Below are 15147 nucleotides of genomic sequence, written 5' to 3'. Positions count from 1 at the left end.
AAAGAGCACAGGCTGCTCTGGATGCAGTCCTGCTGTTTGCAAGACCACTCTTTGTGTGGTGAAATATACCCCAGGTGCTGCTAAACCATCAAAGCAAGTCTTCCCACTTCTCCTTCCAGCAGATACTCTGGCACAGCTCAAAAGCCCGTCCTAATGAAGAAGGAAGAAACATGCGGACAAGAGACAAACAGAACTGGGCTCTTTCCAATCTCTCCCTTCTCATGGCCCTATCAGACTATAGATAATTTTTGTACATAAATGCATCTACATTTGTGCCAATAAGTGCATTCATTTGTGAAAATAACCTACAAAAATGCATTAAATAAGAAGAAATAGCTTGAAAATATGTGGGTATTAGTCAATACCAGGAAGGGAAGAATACCCAGGCAGTTTCACAGCCCACTAGCAGTGACACCCCATTGCAGAGTTTTCTTATGCAAAATAGGCGTATTTCACTATTTCAAGTAGCGTGATTGGTCTGCATATAAGTCTAGCACTTTCACTCATTCTGGGTACTGTCTTACCACAAACCCTGTTATTTTCTCATGTGTGTGTGTGTGTGTGTGTAAAAAGCAGAATACAGTGGTACCTCGTGTTACAGACAGGATCCGTTCTGGAGGCCTGTCCGTAACATGAAATGCCCGCAACTCTAAGTGCTGTGTCTGCGCATGCGCACAGCGTGATCTGGCGCTTCTGCACATGCGTGATCAGCAGAACCCGGAAGTAACCTGTTCCGGTACTTCCGGGTTGCCGCAGGACGTAACGCAAAAAGACGCAACATGAAGCGGACACAACACAAGGTATGACTGTATAAGCCTTGTTTGTTACTACATGAACCAGGAAGCTAATCAATAAATAATCCCATTTCAGAGTCCTCCCACTCAGCATAGTTTTTTTCAGCACACTACATGATTCATTAGGATGTGTGTTTATAAATACACAGGCAGTTTTGTAATACTATGAAAAATGTACGACTTTAGTAAAAAGGCTGCAATCCTATACAATGGGAGCAGGTAAAATTTCTGTTTATATCAGATGGAGGAGGATGATAGTCTTCTTAGGGATATAACAGAGCACCGACAGAACAGAACACCGACCAGAAGCAGCACCTCAACACCTTCCACATACACACTGTCAGGAAGATTTAGGGCATCATATGACAGCACAGAGTCTCAAGCAAAGATGTTCTCTTCCAAGCCCATAAAATTACAAGCTTTACTCTCTTCCCTTGGATGTGGAAGATTGCTGGAGGGGAGAGAAGCTGTGATATCTTCCGTATTATCATAATCCCGAATTAATCCAGAGTAAATGGATTAGGTTCTCCGTATGTTCACTAGACATCCATGAAGATATGCTGGGTTGCTGATGGTACTGCCCAAAGGCAATGGGAATCCTGTAGAGATAATTGCTTTTATATGTTATTAATAAATATAATTTGCATGTTTGGGGAGAACCATGTTCCCACAAATACTATAGAACCGGTAATATGGGAAAGGGTGGTTTGTTCAGCTGTCAAATTTTCATTTACAGCTTCTACTAAAATAAACTAGTGAATATGGGAATCAGAAAAAGGTGTTTCACTCACTGAGCTCCAAGATACCGGGATGCCAGCAGGTTAGGAAAGGCTGATCTCAACCATGATACCAAACAGGCGTCCAAAAGAAGTTGGGTCATGGAACATGTTACTGGGCTTCTTCATGGTAATTACTGGTTTTTGTTTTTACTTCCCTTGAAGCTCTATGAAATGTTCCCTTGAGTCATGAAGCATCTTCCAGGGCCACACAAGAAGGCACTGTCCTCTAGGGAGTTTGTCCTTTTATTTGCAAAGGAGGAGATAAAGAAGCATAAAGAACATCATCTGCTACGTGAACCACAGGATTTCACTGATTTCTATCTACTTCAGATGGAGAAACTAAGTATCTGTTTTGTATGTGAACATGGTTAATTCAAAGAGTCATTACATTCCCTGCAAGGATTTTAGGGCCACCATCAGGATTTTGTGGGTTGCTGATAATATTTGCATTCAGTGCCCCCTCAATGGCACTTCCCAGAGATTATTGTTAACTAGTAAAGTGGATTACAAAACCCACATGTGCCTGCATTGAAAATAATGAAAAAACAAATGCTTTAATAAATTTGATGGCAAATATGATTGAATGGCCAAGGGTTCAAAATGGTGCCTAATGTGTGTTAAAGGATATTCTTGGTGTAATTATTAGTGTAAGGTTTAATCTCTGTTCCAAACTGAAACATTTTACACTACTCAGTGGTGGAGGAAGGGGGCAAGGAGGGACAAAAAAGTTGGTTTCCAGGTGGAAAAATCAAAATTGGAAACAGAATTGTTAGATTCCAAAATTAAGAATTTGTCAAAAATGTATAACTTGCTGTTGAAATGGAATACTCAGGATGAAACGGTGAAATCAGCAATGAAATCAACTATGATTAAATGGGCACAAGATGTAGGACATAATATTATGATGGCTGACTGGGAACAGTTATGGACCACAGGTATGAAGTTTACGGCATGTAATGCCCTAAGAGAGAATATAATGAAAATGATCTAAAGGTGGTACATGACACCAGTCAAGGCAGGCCAGAGTGACCAGGCTGCTGCTGGTTACATTCCTGAGGTAAAAAAAAGTGAGGAGAGGCCCCAGAGGACTCTGTGGGGCACCTTCACTCCTCCTTTAGTATTTGTGGGCTGTAGTTGTGGCCAAATGCCATTTTGCTGCTGCGGCAAGCTGCTTAATCCCTGCTACTCCTGCGACCTCCGTGGCTTTTTTTACATTGCATCCAAAGATGGCAGCAGCAGGAGGGTTGGTTGGCCCTCAATCCGACTCAGGAGCGTCATTGCCAGCTCTCCTCCTCTGCAACATCTTGTGCCTGCTTTGCAGATTTCACCACAGAGGTGTTTGCCTTGGGGTATGGCTGAGCAGGGCACAGTGTGGCCAAGCAACTACTTTGCCAGGAGGAAGACAGGGGGAAATGGGCAGCCATAGAATTGTGCTAACTAGCCTCCATGCACTGGCTGCAATCCTGTTCTGTGTGGGAGAGAAGCCAGGCACTGAGTTTCAGTAAGGGCAGAACTGAGTGGGTGAAAGAAACATTTGATCTGGCTCCTGGTGAAATAGTCTTCCCAGAGAGTAAGGAATCCCCTCTGAATTTGTGGAAACATGAGAAACTGGCTGCTGCTGAGTCAGGGCCAGGGTCCATCCAGCTCAGTATTGCCTACACTGGCTGCCATCAGCTCTAATGGGATTTCAGGGAAGGAACATTCCCAGCCCTACCTGGAGATTCTGGGAATTGAATCACGGACCTTCTGCATGCAAAGCAGATGTTCTATCCCAGAGCAATAGACCTTTTCCACATGCAGCTGCATTCAAGGTATTGTTGAGGCATCTGATCATAGCCTGCATTATAATCAAGGCTTATATTTTGATCAGATTCCAGTATTCTAAAAATTAGCTTACATTCACAAATGTTTATTTCGAGGCAGGAAACCAGCAGGCAGCTGGCAAGCTCTTAGGCAGAGGGCCCCTCTGGTTTATTGCGGTCATAAAAAGCCTGAGAGCAAAAGGTCACTGACCCTACATATTACAGAATATAATTAAGCTGTAATAAAAGCGGCTAAATTAAGAGTTGGTAAATAGTAAGGTTTTGCCATTTGGCCTCTCATCATACAAAGAGTCATTTGCCTAAAGGTCAAAAGGCTAAGCATCTGGCTGGCAGAAAGGGAGGGAGTATTTGGGGAAGCCTTTTTAAAGTTGTTTCTTTTTAAACAGATCCTTTTACTCTGCAAAGATTTCTTTTCCTTTTAAAAGGTTATTTATGTTATGCATAATATGATATTCTGTTGTAAGCATCTAGAAATGTTAGATTCTTATTTCATAGAATCATAGAATCGTGGAGTTTGAAGAGACCACAAGGGCCATTGAGTCCAGCCCCTGCCAGGCAGGAAACACCATCAGAGCACTCCTGACATATGGTTGTCTAGCCTCTGTTTAAAGACCTCTAAAGAAGGAGCTCTTTCATAGATGGTGTGTGAAAAGGTGAACAAAAGATCTGTTTAAGATAAAATTAGAACAATTAGCCATCTGCTTTGCAGTGAATAGGGCAAGAGGGCAAAGGTGATCTGGTAATTAAGGTGCCTTGTCGAGGTTAATGGCTACTTGTTTGCCATTTATAAATAGAAGAAAATATAGCTCTCTGTCTCCCATAAAAGGTAATAGGAAATGGGTGTATCTTTTATGATTGGTTCTAGCAAACAGCCAATAGGAATTTCAACCAGGCTGATTGGACAGAGGCAGCCAAAGGAGGAGCAAGGGGGCTGGGCTGAGGGAATATAAGTGCTGGCCATAATGGCAGGAGGGCAGGCCAGAGCTTGGTAACCATATACCACTGTGCCTCTTATTTATTTGTCCGACAAATAAATTATTATTTTAATTTCTCTATTGCTGCGTTGAATATTTCATTCCAGCTAAGCGTTAACCACAAGCAGGGTGCTACATTGTTAACTTCTTATTTTCAGGGTGCTGCCAGCATATACCAATGAGCCTCACTTAATATACCAGGGTCTTTTCACCCCACCATATACAGCTTGATTGTCAGAAGTTTCTCAGATTTAAACCAGGGTATTTTAAAATAAAGCTTCATTTCCCACTTTTCACTGCAGATAAAATCTACAAGGAGATGGAAGATGTTTTTGGTTCCTCCCTTCCCATTTGCTATGAAGATCGAAAGAAACTGCCTTACACCAACGCGGTGATGCATGAAATTTTGCGTGCAAAATATCCCTTATTAGTTGGGATTCCCAGACTAAATGCAAAGGACTTGGAAATGCATGGTTTTCATGTTCCAAAGGTACAAGATAAGGCAGCAGTTGTATATTTTGAGAGCAAAGAGCACTTGAGAGTGGCACTTTAAATGCACATATGCAGCACAAAATCTGAGGGAGAAGGATCTCCCCTCTCTCGAAAAGAAATCTGAAGATTAATAACCTGAAAGTTAATAAATTCTATTATGAGAAATACATGCTATCTTCTGATGCACCAAATCAGGATTTGAATCAAATATTGTGCTTATTGACTGTATCTCTATACAGTGGAATCTTGGGTTGCTAACGTGATCCGTGCGGGAGGCACATTCGCAACCCGCAGCGCTGTGCCTGCGCACATGCGGGTTGCGATTTGGCACTTCTGCGCATGCACAAAGCACGATTTAGCATCTCTGTGCATGTGCGAGCGCCGAAACCCAGAGGTAACCCGTTCCAGTATTTCCGGGTTTGTCGCGGTGCGCAACCCGAAAGCACATAACCTGAAGCATCTGTACCACTGTATGTGAGAAATGTGTTAAGATTTGGGGCAGTGAATGGCAAAACTGTTTTCTGCTGTTCCAGATGCATTCTGAGACAGCTGTTTCTTCTTTTCAGGGGGCATTTGTTGTTCCAGATCTGAACTCTGTTCTTGTTGATCCCACGCGATGGAAAAAACCTGAAGAGTTCAACCCAAGCCACTTTTTGGACAAGGATGGAAATTTTAGGTCTAGAGAAGAATTTTTGCCATTTGAAGCAGGTAAACGTAGAAATAATTTGTGGTCAAATTTAGCAGCTTGTTTCAAACAAACTGATGGTCAATGTTGATTAAACAGAGTGAGGGACATGAATGGATCCCCTGTGGTTTAAAAAATCAGGTTGGGGTCATCATAGGTGCCTTCTCACACTGAAGATAGTAGGTGCCTGCAAAGAAGGGCTTCAACTTTGCCCATTGACTTTGTGGGGGGCATCAGATGACAGACCCAAGAGGCCCAGGTCCCAGTGCCCAACACACCAAGGCAACTCGACGGAGATCATGGACTGCCAGGTATACCAGTTGCCCCATTCCAACACAGAGAAAATTTATGTAGAGTTACAGATAGAGGGGGCCCTGTGTTGCATGGAGCTTGACACGGGTTCAACGCTATCCATAATCTCGGCAAGAACCTTAAAGGCACTGTGCCCTAGCGGGGGTCCCAAACTCAAGCCGGCCCCATTCACCTTCTGGGACTTCCAGAAACATAAGGTCCCCACAATGGGGGTGGGGACCTTCAGGGTGCAATATTGAGGACTTTCTTGTGGCCCCTACATTAGCTTGCTGGGAGTGGCATGGTTTGGACTGCTGGGGCAAGCCGTCACTGGGATGACCCGCACTAGCTTACAAGTGGACGTGGACGCCATATGCAAAGTGTTTCTGGGGGTTTTTGACGGGGCATTGGGACAATATACCCCCCCCAATGCCCTACAGCTAGACCCCACCATATGACCCATCAGGCTCAAGGCCCACTGGGTCCTATTCGCCCTGAAACCCCATATAGACAAGGAATTGGACCAACTTATGGAGCAAGGAGTGCTGGACCCGGTGCCTAATGCCCCATGGGAAACACCGATACACCTGTCAAGCCTAATGGTTGGGTCCGCATCTGCGCAGACTACGAATGTACCATAAACAAGGCCCTCACCGCCCATGCATACCCAGTGCCAGTAGTCAGCCATGTCTCTCCCCGGACCCCTTTTGAACCAAGGGGCGGCAACGGGGAGAAGCGATCTTCTCCCCTTCGCCCCTTGATAGATAGATAGATTTATTGTGGGCATTGGCCCATATCGACAACAATACATCAGAATTTATCCATAAACAATACAATTTAAACAGTTCCAAGTTAAAACACCCATATAGAACCAATTTTACTTCAGTTAAGTAAACACTATACACAATAAGCTCCCTCTATGTAAACCGCAATTCAGATCCATCAGATTTTGGGGGGTATGCGTCTTAGTTCTGGCACTTATTGATGGTTCTTAAGTTTAGCTAAGCTGTCAGAGACATACAGTGATCCATTTCTCCTCTTTTGAAATAAAACATTAATCAGGTATCTAGCGACTGCAAGGGATCTACTTGTATCTTCATCGTTTAATAAGTATATTATTTGGGCTTCCTGAGGACCGTCAGCAATTCTTGATAAATATGGGGCCAGAAACTTGGACCGTGCAGTTGAATGTAATGGACAACAGAAGATTATATGATATAACGATTCTATAGATCCACTTTTACAGTCACAGAGGAGTGAGATCTGTCCGTTGGAGAGTCTGTTACCCAACACGTTTGATGGGAAAACATTGAATCTAGCCTTTATAAAGGCATACCTGTGCGTCACCACAGATAAGGTAGTTAAGTAAGATGGAAGTTTCGTTGGTGGTGTTAAGCCAAGGTTTATCGGCGAACAGGTGCCACCACCTGTCGCAATATTAAATTGTAAATCCATCTCCTCTAATTTGTGAGTTATAATTCTTTTGGCAGAAATTAAATCTAATTTTAATAGTTCAGATGGAGATAATCCTAGGGACACAAGTTTCCCATGTATTATTTTTGCCCAGGGGCTAGGGAAGTCATCTCTCCAGAGACACTGTATCAAGTGGAGATTTGGAAGTTTATGCCATAATGCCAACCAGTAACAGAGGATGCATTTCCATAATGTGGTTTCTAGAGATGTAACATTTAGTTCCAGTCGTATAGCAGTATTGCTTACTCACCTGGGTAATTTTAGCAACCTTCTTAGAAGCTGGTTTTGGATTACCTCCAAATGGGTTAGGTTAACAAAGGACCCCCATAATGGGATTGCATATGCTATTGTTGCAATCACCTTTGCCTTGAAAACTTTTAACACAGATGGAATATGGAAAGCCCCATCTGAAAAGAAGAAACGCAATAACGCATAGGAAAGGGCTTTAGCTCTGTTTAATACATATGCAAAATGGACCTTCCAGCCCATGTTGTGTTGGAGAAAGACTCCCAAGTACTGAAATTTAAAGACTTGGTCAATAGCTTTTCCGTCTATTCTCCAATTATAGGTTTTTCTCCAATTATAGGTTTTCGAAAATTAGGACTTTGGACTTAACATGATTAATTGTAAGAAAATTTGATTTGCAGTAAACATCAAAAATTTTTAATGCCCTCCTGAGGCCGACTCTTGAGAAGGATAGGATCACTGCGTCGTCTGCATAGAGTAGAAGGGGGCAATGATATTGGGCAAGACGGGGGGGGGGCGTGGATCGTTTCTTGAGACTCCATCAGAGGCGCCCTCATATCACTTATAAATAGATTAAAAAGGGTCGGAGTAAGGATAGATTAAAAAGGGTCGGAGCACGCGCCTTCCCCTCTCTCCCCGGACCCCTTTTGAACCAAGGGGCGGCACTGGGGAGAAGCGATTCTCCCCGCTGCCCCTTCCCTTGCTTTAAAACAGGTCCGGGGACAGAGGGGAAGGCGCGTGCCTTCCCCTCTGTCCCCGGAGATTGCGGGGCAGGCAACGGGGAGAAGCGATCTTCTCCCCGCCGCCCCTTGCTTTAAACAGGTCCGGGGACAGAGGGGAAGGCGCGCAGCGCTTCCCCTCTGTCCCCGGACGGTCTCAATAGGAACGCATTGATTGATTTTCAATGCATTCCTATGGGAAACCGTGCTTCGCAAGACGAAAAACTCGCAAGAAGAAAAAACTTGCGGAACGAATTAATTTCATCTTGCGAGGCACCACTGTACCTTATTGCTCACTGAAGCATGGATTTAAGATACTACAATACCAAAAGGAAGACGATTTTCCTTGATTTTTATTAACCTCCTCTTTGCTTTGCTCTTTGCAAATGGTGTAAACCCGGAAATAAATGCTTCCCGTGCCTCGGGAGTCGAACTTCCAAGGAGGCTTCTGTATTGAGTTTTCTGTATTAATTTTTCTTTTTAGGCTTCTGTATTGAGTTTTTGGTTTTCAAATGTTTTGGAAGTTGAACAGTCTTCTGGAACAGATTATCTTAGAAAACCGAAGTTCCACTGTACTAGAAAACACAATGGAAGACGATTTTCCTTGATTTTTATTAACCTCCTCTTTGCTTTCCTCTTTGCAAAGGGCTTGGAGAACTTTTAACATGCCTCCAGAATAAGGCCATTGCTGACTTTTCACGCACACCATTGCCTGCCAAAACGAAGCAGAAGCAGAGAGAGAAAGAATGCAAACTGCCGTAAGTCTCACCTTTCCCCCGGGATGCCTTTTCCGTGAGAGTTAGGCCCTCCCATCCCTGTGAATAGTTAGGGAAAACATGAGATGGCGCTGCCTGCTGCCATGTCTAGTTTGGTCCTGGCATTGGCTCTTGGTGGCAAGGCCAGTTCTGGTGCCACTTCTCAGTGGATTCCACGTGACCTGTGTATCATGTGGATGAGAATGGTTATCTCCTTCCAGGATGTAAGGGCAGTCTGTCAGCCAGGCTTCTTTTCCTCCTGAGCCGCTTTACCTGTGTAGGTGGGGGAAGTGCCACTGTAAAGCAATGAAGAGGAAAAGGAAATATTGGGGTGACCTGTCACCTGGAAAAGAGCTTCCTAGATGCTTCTCCCCACTCCCTAGCAACAGCTTTACTTCTGCTTTAACCTACAAGTTTCCCTATCTCCCTGCCTGACCAGTGCATTTTCTATACTTAGTATGCATACAAATTGGGCTTTTAGTAACGCAGCTCCAGCCGTCTGGAATAAGTTGCCAGCCGAAATCAGAAAAGCACCTAGTATTTTGATATTTAGGCACCTTATTTTAAAAAGGCTAATGCATGTAACCCTATCATTTTACTCAATAACAACTGTATGATTTTATAAATGGTTTTATGGGGTGGTATACAAGCAAGTTTTACTCAGAAATGGCCCATTCAAATTAAGGGCCCCAAGTCAGTCATGACTATTAATTTCAAGACAACTTCAAGACAAAAGCGCAAGTGAGAAAATGGCTGCGTGACTTGGCTCTTTTGTGGAGTCAGCCAGAGCCATGCCCATCTCCCAGGTCACATGCAGGGGGAGGATAATCCAGTCAGTGGAACAGAAAGTTACTTTCTGACTGGATATTCCCCTGCCTGTGCCCACTCTAGGGAAATAGGGAATGTTGCATTTGACTGTACCAATGGATACATCCAACAGGTTGCCCTGTATGATGACCACTGGCAGTAGAGAGACAGGAAAAATGAGTCCCTGTTAATTTTCTTCGACCTCTCAGTGGCTTTTGATACCATTGATCCTGGTATCCTTCTAGAGCAGCTGTCTAAGTTAGGTGTGGGTGGCACCACTATGTGGTTCTTCCAGTCCTACTTGGATGGTTGTTCTCAGAGGGTGTTGCTTGGAGAGTGATTCAGTCCCATGGGGCCTTCACTGTGGGGTTCCATAGGGTTCAATTATATCCCCTATGCTTTTAAACCCCGCTGCTGAGTGAAGTCCTTACCGGCATTAATGAGCGACTCTCAACCCTTCCAATAAAACTCACCAAAAACCAACAGGCTATGATTATAAGCACTTATGCACCAACACTGGATGCCGAAGAAGACATTAAAGAATTTTTTTACTCTCAGCTGGAAACCATCCTAAGAAAGATAAAATTATCCTCCTGGGTGATTTTAATGCAAGAGTTGGGCGAGATTTCAATCTGTGGCCTGGGACTACTGGGAAAGAAGGAATTGGCAACAGCAACCAGAACGGAATCTTACTTTTGATGATATGTGCAGCACACAATCTTGTTATTACCAACACACTCTTTCGACAGAAAAAATAACTTGAAAACTTCATGGAGGCTTCCTCGGTCAAACCACAGGCACCTCTTAGACTATGTTATTGTCCGTGCTAAAGATCGCCATGATGTGCTCCTTATCAGAGCTATGATGAGATAGAAACTGTGCCACTAAGAAAAAGACCTATGCCAACGCTAAGGCTGAGGTTCAAAGAAGAACCAGAGAACTAAAAAACACATGGTAAATTAAAAAAGCTCAAGAGATCCAGCACTTAGCTGACACTCATGATGCACAGAATTTCTTTAAAGCCACAAAGACCATCTATGGGCCAATAAATCATGGCATATGTCCCCTACGCTCAGCAGACGGTACCATACTTCTAAAAGATAAAGAAGCTATTGCATTACACTGGAAAGAATATTACCAACAACTCCCCCGTAGCTGCTGAGGTCCTCTCACAAATTCCGCAAAACCAAGTTAGAGATGAGCTTGCAGTATCTCCATATCTGGGAGAGTTGTGTACAGCTATTAATCAAATGAAAAACAACAAAGCCAGCAGACCTGATGGGATGCCTGCCAAAGTCTTCAAAGTGGGTGGAATTGAACTTACACAACAACTTCACAAGCTTATTGAAAAAGTCTGGAAGAGAGAAGAGATCCCAGCAGACTTTAGGGATGCCAAGATTATCAATCTCTTTAAAAAAGGGTGACAGACATGATTGTGGAAACTATCAAGACATCTCTCTATTAGCTGCGGCCGGCAAAATTCTTAGCCAACAGTTTCTTAACAATTTCCAAGGTGACCCTTCCCAAATGGTTTTCAGCCTTCTAGGGGGACAGTGGACATGATTTTCACTGCTTGACAACTTCAAGAAAAATGCACAGAGCAAAACCAACCCCTGTATATGGCGTTTATTGACCTGACTAAGGCCTTCAACACTGTAAATTGTAAAGCCCCGTGGACTGTCCTTCTGAAAATTGGCTGGCCAGATAAATTTGTGAACATCATTCGGCTCCTCCATGAAAATATGACAGCAACACTTTGTCGAAGGGAAACTCCCCACCAGAGTAGAAATCGTATATAGAACAGATAGAAAGCTCTTCAATTTGAGCAGGCTGAAAGCAAAGAGTAAGATTACTATAACTTCTATCGTAGAGCTTCAGTATTCTGATGACAATGTAGTGTGTGCACACTCAGAGGATGACCTAACAACCATCCTAAATATCTTCACAGAAGCTTACATAAAGCTTCGCCTGTCACTCAACATCCAAAAAAACAAAGTGTGACACCAACATAACCCCTCTGCAGCGCCACACATCCAACTCAATGGTGTAACGTTGGAAAATGTCGATCACTTCTCCTACTGGGTCGTTATCTTTCCACAAGGGCCGACATTGATACCAAAATCCAGCATCACCTGAGCTCTGCAAGTGCAGCTTTCTCCCGATTGAAGGACCGGAACATTTGCAGGGAAACCAAAATGCTTGTTTACAAAGCTATTGTACTACTAACCTTACTGTATGCTTGTGAAACATGGACCACTTATAAACACCATCTCCAACTCCTCGAAAGATTCCATCAACAGTGACTCTGAAAATTTTTACACATCACTTGCAAAGACAGGCGAACTAATGCCAGTGTACTGAAAGAAGCAAAGATCTTCAGTGTTGAAGCAATGATTCTTCAACATCAACTTCATTGGACTGGTCATGTTGTGCAGGTGCCTGATTATCATCTTCCAAAGCAACTACTCTATTCTGAACTTAAAAATGGAAAGTGTAATGCTGGTGGTCAATTAAAGAGGTTTAAAGACTGTCTCAAGGCAAATTTTTAAAAATGTAGTATAAACACCAACAATTGGGAAACACTTGCCTGTGAGCTCTCCAATTGGAGAACAGCCTTTACCAAAGGTGTCATGGGCTTTGAAGATGCTCAAACACAGGACAAAAGGGACAAATGTGCTAAGAGGAAGGCATGCTTGGCAAATCCACACCGTGTTCAACTCCCGCCCTGAAACCAACGTGCCCACTGTGGAAGGACAAGTGGATCCAGAATTGGCCTCCACAGTCACTTATGGACTCATTGTTAAAACTATGTTTATGGAAGATAATCTTACTTGGCTATGAATGATCGCCGAAGAAGAAGAAGAAGAAAAAGAACAAGAAGAGGAGGAGGAGGAGGAGGAGGAGGAGGAGGAAGATCTAGAGGTTTGGATGCATTGTCAGCAATATGCTGATGACACACAGTTCTGATTCTGCTTCACATCTTTCCCCAATAATGGACTGGATGAGAGCCAACAAACTGAAGCTCAATCCATATAAGAACTGAGGCACTGTTAGTGGGTGGTTCTCTAGACCTGATGGCTGGGAGGTTGCCTGCTCTTGATGGGGTCACATCCCTTTGAAGAAGCAGGCACATAGTTTTGGGGTACTCCTGGATCCATTGCTGTCACTCAAAGCTCAGGTGGTCTTAGTGGCATGGAGTGCCTTCCATTAACTTTGGCTGGTGGCCCAGCTGCGCTCTTATCTGAGCCGGGACAGTCTAACTCCTGTTGTCTATGCTTTGGTAGCCTCTAGGTTAGATTATTGCAATGTGTTATACATAGGGCTGCCTCTGAAGACGGTTTGGAAACTTCAGCTAGTGCAAATTTAAGTGATTGGGTTCTTCATCGGGGCAAGATGGTTTGAGCATATTACACGGATCCTTGTCAGACTGCACTGGCTGCCAGTTAGTTTCCAGGCCCAATTCGAAGTGCTGGTTTCGAGCTATAAAGCCTTAAACGGCTGAGGACCACAGTGTCCCAAGGACTGCCTCTCTCCACAATAAGAAGAGACAGGCCTTATAGCTGTCTCTGCACCTCCATACATTCCTTAGAGAAAAGGAAGGTGGATGAGTCATGCTCCGGATATTTAGTCTTGGACTGTTTCTGAGCCACCCAGTGCAGCTGGCATGCTAACTCTAGCTCTAAGCAGAATCCAGACATGGAGGATGGGCTATTCAAAACATGCCCCAAGCACTTTAACACAATTTCACCCATTTTTCAAAATTACACCAACAGTCTCTTTCCATGCTAAGAGAATTGTGTGGCTTTGGAAGGAACTTACAAGGGGACATTTTAAAGCTCTAACAGCCTATATGTCCACACTTTACTATGCTGCATGTCTTGTGATTTTTTGCTGTATTTCTGTAAATAGTCTTTAAATTTCTTCCATTCTTCTTCCGCCGTCTCTTTTCCCTGATCCCGGATTCTGCCAGTCATTTCCGCCAGTTCCATATAGTCCATCACCTTCATCTGCCATTCTTCCCGGGTGGGTAGATCTTGTGTCTTCCAATACTTCGCGATGAGTATTCTTGCTGCTGTTGTGGCATACATAAAGAAAGTTCTGTCCCTCTTTAACACTGATTGGCCAATTATGCCCAGGAGAAAGGCCTCTGGTTTCTTCAGAAAGGCATATTTAAATATCTTTTTCATTTCATTATAGATCATCTCCCAGAAAGCCTTAATCCTTGGGCACGTCCACCAAAGGTGAAAGAATGTGCCTTCAGTTTCTTTACATTTCCAACATTTATTATCGGGCAAATGATAGATTTTTGCAAGTTTGACTGGTGTCATGTACCACCTGTATATCATTTTCATAATATTCTCTCTTAAGACATTACATGCCGTAAACTTCATACCTTCATACCTGTAAAATTTCAATGGTTCTACTCTGAGTAAAACTTAATTGAATATCCAGGGCCAACTCCATAGGGTGGCAAGTTGGGGACATTTGCCGGGGACCAAAGGTCAAGAGAAGACCCAGAAGCCCAACAATGTTTTATTTAAACTTTATTCATTTAATATTTCCCCCCTCAAACCAGAATTCTTCATGCTTGTCCTCAACACACTGCTTTCAAAGTAGGCTGATTCTAGATCCTGCCATCCACAAGCCTAGGGGTGGCTACTTAATATGTGAAAACTCTCCTCATGATTATGTTTTATTTGAGAAAAATATTTAAGAAAAATATTTGTACAACGGTATTCATAAAAGTGAGTTTACAGCAAACATCCACATATACAGTAAGAACTATGTAAAAATGTAACATTGGAGATCAATTTTAAAAAAACCCCTCCCCAGCAGTGATACAGACGTAGAATAGAATGTCCCTATTTTTATCTGAGGAATGTTGGAGGGTATGGTACACAGTCCCCCAAAGCTCCACCACCGCACCATGCAGTTGTCCACATAGCTTTGTCTTGTGGTTCCACTAAGCTTTAGCTCAAGAAGATCAACAGCTACTTTGGGGCTCAAATCAGTAATTCGGTCTTTGTGGAACCCTTAATTTCCTCTTTGATCTCCCTCCTCCTGATGATGTGAGGTTCGCAGAAACCCTGCTGCATGGGGATGTAATGAGAAGAAGAGAAAATGAAAAAAAAAGAGAGATGAGGGTGAAGGGAAAAAAGAAATAAAGCAAAAGAAGAGCAATGCATTTAACAGAGTAAATAAAACTCTCACAGCATTCCCAGCAAAACATAGATTCAGATTTTCTTGTACTTCATCATAGCAATACTGTACAGCCTTCATCCCCCTGCCCAGGAGAGGCTGCGCACAGA

At 43.3% G+C, this 15147-nt stretch overlaps 1 long non-coding RNA gene across 1 annotated transcript; it reads left to right on the top strand.

Moving 5' to 3' along the window:
• The first annotated feature begins 268 nt into the window (after window positions 1–268).
• On the top strand, window positions 269–2174 carry LOC310707563. Its single transcript, XR_014526583.1, has 2 exons — window positions 269–800; window positions 1736–2174. It is a non-coding gene; the product is annotated as an uncharacterized lncRNA (long non-coding RNA).
• The last annotated feature ends 12973 nt before the right edge of the window (window positions 2175–15147 follow it).

Source organism: Podarcis liolepis (assembly GCF_965112155.1).
Source record: "Podarcis liolepis genome assembly, chromosome: 5".
Lineage (NCBI taxonomy): Eukaryota > Metazoa > Chordata > Lepidosauria > Squamata > Lacertidae > Podarcis > Podarcis liolepis.
Note: the sequence above shows the minus strand (reverse complement) of the source record. Positions and strands in the feature narration are given on the sequence as shown.